Raw genomic sequence first — 7388 nt, forward strand, 5'->3', positions numbered from 1 at the left:
TCCCTGCTAAGCCAAGACCAGCTATCAGAGCTTCATATTCTGCCTCATTATTTGTGGTCGGGAAGTCTAACTTCATGGAATACTCAATCAAGAACCCATCAGGACTTTGTAAAACCAAACCTGCTCCACTTGAATTTATTTTTGATGCTCCATCAAAATAGAGCACCCAATATTCTTTCTCCTTATCATCCTGTTCTTTGTCCCCCTTATCAACTTCCTTGTCTTGAGGTAAGGTATCTCCCTGCCCCTCGACTTCTTGGTTGAGTATGGTACATTCCACCACGAATTCAGCTAACGCCTGGGCTTTTATTGTTGTTCGTGGTTTATACTTGATGTCGAATTCTCCCAGCTCTATTGCCCACTTGATCAACCTCCCACTAGCCTTGGGACTGTGAATAATATTTGTTAGGTCCCAATTTGTTTGTAGAAGGGGGGGGTTGAATGCAAACAATACCGTTTCGTCGAATAAAATGCGGAATAAAATTGTGAAACAAAATTCAAGTTAAATAAAACTTTTATTAAACTTGAAAGGTGTTACAACTACGGTATCGATTACAAGGGATTAATCTCAAATCAATTATTACAAATTTAGAATAAATTCGACATGAACTTTTTCTATTTTTGTAATTAAAAGATCAAATGCTAAAAGCGATTTGAGATTAAGTTCTAGGGATTTTAATCCGCTAGATTGATATACAAGAACAAGATAAGTAATTCTAGTGGTTTGGATTTAACATTAACAAACTAGAATATTTGATCTTGAATAAGCAGATGAATGATGAAATATTTTCTTTTGTTTTCTGCTGTGTTTTCTTGTTCTGTATGTGCTGCTCTGTTTTTGCTGAGTTGTGTGTTGATATTGTCTTCTGCTTTCTTTTAAACAATCACAGCCGAAGTTGTTGAACTGGTGTGACAATCTATTTGAGCTTGAAGGACTTTCGGTGAGACAATCTATTAGAGCTAGGAAGACAATTAAAATGAACTAGCAAGACTTTCGGTATGACTATTGATTGTCATACCGATTGTCATAGTAGTACAATTGAAATTGTTTTTCTGAATACATAATTGATTTTAATCTAATTGAAAATTCTATCAATACAATCAACTGAATTAGCAAGACATTCGGTATGACTATCAATTGTCATACCGATTGTCATACTAGTACAATCAGTTGTCTTTTTTTAGAATTATCACAGATTTTAATCAATTAACATTCTGAAAATCCTTAATATTAATTCTAAATTAATTAATCAATTTAATTCAATTAATCAATAAATTAATCCTTGCAGATATAATTTATTCTCTTAATTAGATTATATGACTTAATTAATTAATAGAGAATTAATACTATCCCTGAGCAGCATCCCTTCTTCTGACAATCTTCTGAAAGTCTCTGAGACTTATGAATCAATTCCGTCACTTCAATGCTGACACTCGATGTACTGTCTGGTTCATGAGTGACTAACTTTCGTGACGTTTCTTCATGTCTTGACTTTGTTGTTCTGATTGAATCCTTGTAATAAATGATACCTTGACGAGATCTCTGTCACTTGATTAAATCCACGATCTTGATTTATATCACTGAGACATGATCAAATTCTTGAACTTCTTCCAGTGAATCTTCAAGTCTGCAGATGAACAATGTTTCTTTATTCTTTGACAGATGTTACTTTGTGAGATCTCTCTGATGCTTGATCCACTATTTACTTATTACATTCTTATTTGAGTTGAGTTAAATACTCGAATAAACGAGTAGGCTATGACATATGCCTTTCAATCTCCCCCTATTTGCTTGTTAGACAATAACAACAAATACCTAGAGGATAACTCAACTAACAAATAAGAAAAAGATATAAACAGTAATGTAAAGTAAATAGCAGAAAAGTTCTGGATTATATTTAACATTTTCCAGATTCCAAATGAAATTTACAAGTGAATACAAGATAGATGTTCCTCTAGCCTGAACATATAACTACATTAGACTATCTTGATTCATAACGCTCTAATCATATTACATTGAGTTTTGAGCTAATTGACTTTAGTTGTCTTCTCTTCTGACTTCACCTTCTTCTAAATCTTGAAGCAATTCCTTGTCAAAAACACGATCCTTTTCTGAAGTGAAGCTTGCAGGTCTGACTGGTTGAACTCCAACTGTCTTCAACTTATTCTTGAGTTGATTGTACCTTTTAACATTCTTCTCACAATAAGCTTGAATCAAGTCAGCAGCTTGAGTCTTCAACATGGATGAATATCCAGCAGTTCTCAAATGATGTTCCATCCAGACCAGATGCTTAGCTGAGTAGTCTTTAAGAGATTGTACATCTAGCTGACAGATTTGAAGACAATCAGACTTAAAGAATCTCACCTGATGAGGATTGTTGACCACTTGAGGACTAGCCCTGCTGGCAAACTCTTTAAGCCTTTCCCGAAGAACTTCATTCAGCTCTGAGCTTCTTTTCACTTTGTTTAAAAGAACCCAAATCTCTGACAACGAACGATTCTCAAATAGATGAAGTGACACTTTGAATGATCCTTCACTCTGATAATATACAAAAATGCTCATCTCATTTAGGGATCTATCAAAAGCAGCTGTGATCCTTGAGACTTCAGTCTTGATAGCATTCATGTACATGTCATTGTTAGGATTTGAGATTTCCAGCTTGTCAAGAAGATGTAAGAACTGCCTATCATTGTTAGTGCATAGCTGAGGCATATCGAGTACTCTCCTAGCTTCATCCCACTTTCCACCAATCTTCAGTCTGACATCTCTTCTCCTTTCTTGAGCTTTAATGTCATGAAGACGTTGCTTTTGAAGAGTTTCTGTTCTTTGTATGTCTTTTCTCCTATCAATGATCTGTGAGACCTTCTTGAGTTCAGCTTCTTTTCTTTGCATCTCTGACTGCTCTTTCTGAAATTCTTTCTCAAACCTAGGATCCACTGTATCTTCTTCTTCCCAATCTTCAAAATCACTTTCTTCTTCAGCTTCAAATAACCCATCTTTATCTTCCTGAACTGGTTCAGTGGGAATGTCAAAAATATCGAAGTCATCCTGTTCTCCACTGTAGTAGGCATCATCAGCCTTTCCTTTATCTCCAGCAGAAGTATCTTTTTCTTTCCCTTTGGAACTACTCCCTTTCTTCTCCCCCTTAGTTGAGGGATCCTCTACTGACTTTCCTTTGAAACCTCCACCACTTCCAGAGCCTGATCCTCCACCAGACGGTCCTTCAAAATAAGCTCTTTGTTCTTCATTAGGGCAATGAGAATTCTTGATCATGTAATATAAGTGCTTCATGCCTTCATTTAGATGTTCCATGCCCGTCTCTATCTTTAGAAATCTTGAGTTGTCCAGTGAATGATTCATCTCAACGAGGTCTTCAAGAGAAGTCATTCTTGTATGTAGGGAGCAGAAGTTGGATATGTCATCAGCTGATAAATTTGGAGTGTCCTGAATAGAATTGAGCTTTGGTATTACAGTAGTCTTTAAATCTGAGATGTCATTCCTTATGATTGCAAGCTGATTGTCGACAGAGGTGGAAGAAGAAGACCGTTCAACCACTTGTGCTTTGAATGCTTGAGCTTCAGCTTGACTTTTAGCAAGTTCTTCTTTCAGGGCAGCAATCTGAGCTAACAGGTTGACAGTATCAGTGTCTGTGTGTGCTCTCACCTGAAGTTCACTCGTATTTGGTTCACTCATCTCACGTGCATGTGTTTCTCTCAATATGATTGCTCGTGAGGAGTCTTCCAATTGCTGTTCTTGTGTACCTGCATTAAAAATCACCCTAGCCTCTTCAAGAGAGGTCAGTGGTGGTGCAATGGGAATTCGCGAGTCCCGATCCTCAGTCAATGCTATCAAATCTTTTGGAATAGATGTCTGAATTGCTTCAGGGATAGATTGACCGAGTTGCCCTCCACTTTCTCCAGATAAATCTGCGAGTGGAGAATCCCATAAGGGAGCCAGAGTTGTTGGATCTGGGAGGGGAGAAAATGACTCTATTAAAGATGGCGGAGAGTCAGATTTTCCCTCTGAAGCATGTGACTGCTCTTCTGCCGTAACTATGGCAGGCACTGTAACCGACTCTACGTGCACTCCTCGCTGGGTGTCCTGAGTATTATCTGGGGAAGTGTATGGTTCCATTGTGATTAATGGAATTGTGCTTGACTCAGTACAAGATGCCATGGCCCGATGGCGAATTTCAATAGATGCATCCTGTTGAGAGAATGCCTCTAGTAACTGTTCATTGGCCATTTCAAAGTCCATGTCCTGTTGGGAGGACAAGGATAAGATTTCAGATGCCTCAGAATAGGTTTTTCTTTTCTTAGGAGGAGGCAGAGCTGAGGGTTCACTCATATTTGACATTGTACTACTTCCTAATAATCTTCTGGGTAAAATTTTAGACAGTGGGGGAGAGGGTGAGATAGAATGAGACTCTGTGTTTGGCTCTATGACCTGGGATTGAAGCTGTGGTTCTACAACTTCATGGTCAGCCCTATCAACCACTGAGGGTCTGTTAACAGAAGTAGGAAGAGAGTGAGAGAGAGAGTGAGGAGTTACTACCTGTAATGGAAGAGCCTGGGTGGCTTGAACCACTGGAGGTTGAGGTTGCTGTTCATGGCCGGGAAGATTAAAAATAGGCAAGGGAATATAATTGGCCATGAAAGCAGATACAAGTACTGGTACTTGCATAAATTTGAAGGTTGTGTCTTGGCGAGTGTAAATCTTTTTGCTAACTGGTGGGGGTTCGGTTACAGCAGAGTTAGCAAAAAGTGCTTTGTGTTCAGGGGTGAGTAGATGATCTGCTATGAGCATAAGAAAACGAGCATAGTAACATGATACCCTACGATTTGTAGAATGATCACGTAAAGCAGAAGTTAGACGTCTCAAGAGAATGGGAAAAAGTAGTTTGCCAAAATTGATCCTTTGATTGAAAACAACCGCAAGACCAATATACTGCAGGGTGGAAGTAATGTTATGAAAATTAGATTTTGTGCAGTTGGCAAACACTTTGGAAAGTGTATCGAAGAATATATCCCATTCAGACACCAAATTTGATTTAGAAAGTTTGGTTAAATTGATCACCCCCTGATAGTGAATAGCATTGAAAAAATTTGTGATATCATTTTCAGAGGGTAAATTACAGAAATTGTCTAGTGGAAAATTTAACGCACGATTGACGACTGTTTCATCAACTACATACTGTGTGTTTGCGATGGTGAATGAAAAAGATTTTGAATCATCGGCCACAGTAGAAGTTGTGCAAATCAGTCTAAGTAGATCGACGTTTAAAATCACATTTGATTTAATAGCAGAGCTAACAATCGAATGATCATTTAAAAATCTAATCCAAGGCTTAAATTTTTCAACATCACATTTTTCCGGATTGAAATAACCAACTAGATTATGCGCGACAATTTGGAAATTGAGAGCCATTTTTTATAAAATAATAATAAGACACAAGCTTTTCAGAATTTTAAGAATAATATTAAGAAAATTCGAATTAATTAAATTAATTTAATAATTCGAATTAAATTAATTATAATCGAAAAATTTAGACAGAAATGTATCTCGTTAAAATTCTTAAATCACTAACACAGTTTTGACACACCAAAAGACACAAATAAGAAATTAAAATAAAATGGAATTGAAGGGGCAAACTGAATTTACAGAAAATTCAACAGCACTTGTTTATGTATATACTTATATGTATATATCACTAAAGTGATGATTAAGTTTGCTGAGTAAAAACTCGAGCAAGGAAATAACAGGTTTGGTTTGGTTCGAAGAGAGAGAAGAGAGAAAATGGAGAGAAAACTGTTAGAAATTCTTTGAAATGAACTGCTATGTTGAAAATGATTCAAAACAAAACAGCAACAGCCTTTATATAACAGCTGGTATGACAATCCGGGATTGTCATACCGATTGTCATACCAGGCAAAAGAAGGAAAAGAAACAAATAAAAATAAACAACTGGTATGACAATCTGATAGTCATACCGATTGTCATACCAGTACAAAATAAAACAATATAATTCTGATATTAATTTTATTACTGGCATGACAATCAATAGTCCTACCGATTGTCTTGCCAGTTATAAAATTAATCTGATATTAAAATAAGCATTAACAGATTTATATTTTCATGTTTACTGAAATGATTTTCAGCAAGATAATTTTAATTGTCTTGCCGATTGTCTTTGCAGTAGAAAAACAAAATGAATATGTACAGACAACTATTAATGTACTGAAACTTTATTACAAAATAGTAAAACTGAAATAAATACTTAAAATTTTTACAGAAAATAAAGACAATATTTCAGAATTAATTATTTTTATTCCAAAAATAGATTTCTGTTGAATTTTAGCAAATAAAATTCATAGAAAAATATTTTTAGAGGAAATAAAATATTCTGAGATATTTTAAATTAACAAGTAGAGTAAATAACATAGATAAGATAATATATATTACATAGAAATAAGCAAGAAATATGATAAAATGATAAAATAAATTTGCAAATGAATTTTTCATTTATGAAAAATTCATTTGTAAATTCATTCAAGAACAGATTCCAGATATTAATTAAATTAATCACAAAAACTATTTAACATGCCCAATTTACCAACTAATCTGGTAAATGTGGATTCGTCAAGTGGTTTAGTGAAAATATCTGCTATTTGTTCTTCTGTTGGAACAAAAAATAGTTCAACAGTACCATTCATGACGTGCTCTCTAATAAAATGATACCTGATGTCAATGTGCTTTGTCCTCGAGTGCTGCACAGGGTTGTTGGTGATGGCTATTGCACTTGTGTTGTCACATAAAATAGGAATCTTGTTCAATACAGAGCCATAGTCTCGTAGTTGGTTCCTAATCCACAAGATCTGAGCACAGCAGCTTCCAGCAGCAATATATTCAGCCTCGGCCGTTGAGTTGGAAACTGTTTGCTGTTTCTTGCTGTACCATGAGACTAGCCTGCTTCCTAAGAATTGACAACTTCCTGAGGTGCTTTTCCTATCAACAACACTTCCTGCATAATCTGAATCTGTATATCCGACAAGGTTAAAACCAGATTCTTTAGGGTACCAAATACCCAGATTTGGTGTTCCCTTAAGATATCTTAAGATTCGTTTAACAGCAACGAGATGAATATCTCTAGGATCCGCTTGGAACCTTGCACATAGGCATGTAGCATACATAATATCTGCTCTACTCGCAGTAAGATAGAGTAACGAGCCAATCATACCTCTGTAGCTTGTGACATCTACCTTAATGGAGTTTTCACATGGTCCAAGCTTGACAGCTGTAGTTGATGGAGTCCTTGCTGATGCAGAATCCTCTAGATTGTATTTTTTGAGGAGTTCCTTGAGATACTTGGATTGACAAATAAATGTTC

The sequence above is a fragment of the Apium graveolens genome, chromosome 9 (assembly GCF_009905375.1).
Source record: "Apium graveolens cultivar Ventura chromosome 9, ASM990537v1, whole genome shotgun sequence".
NCBI lineage: Eukaryota > Viridiplantae > Streptophyta > Magnoliopsida > Apiales > Apiaceae > Apium > Apium graveolens.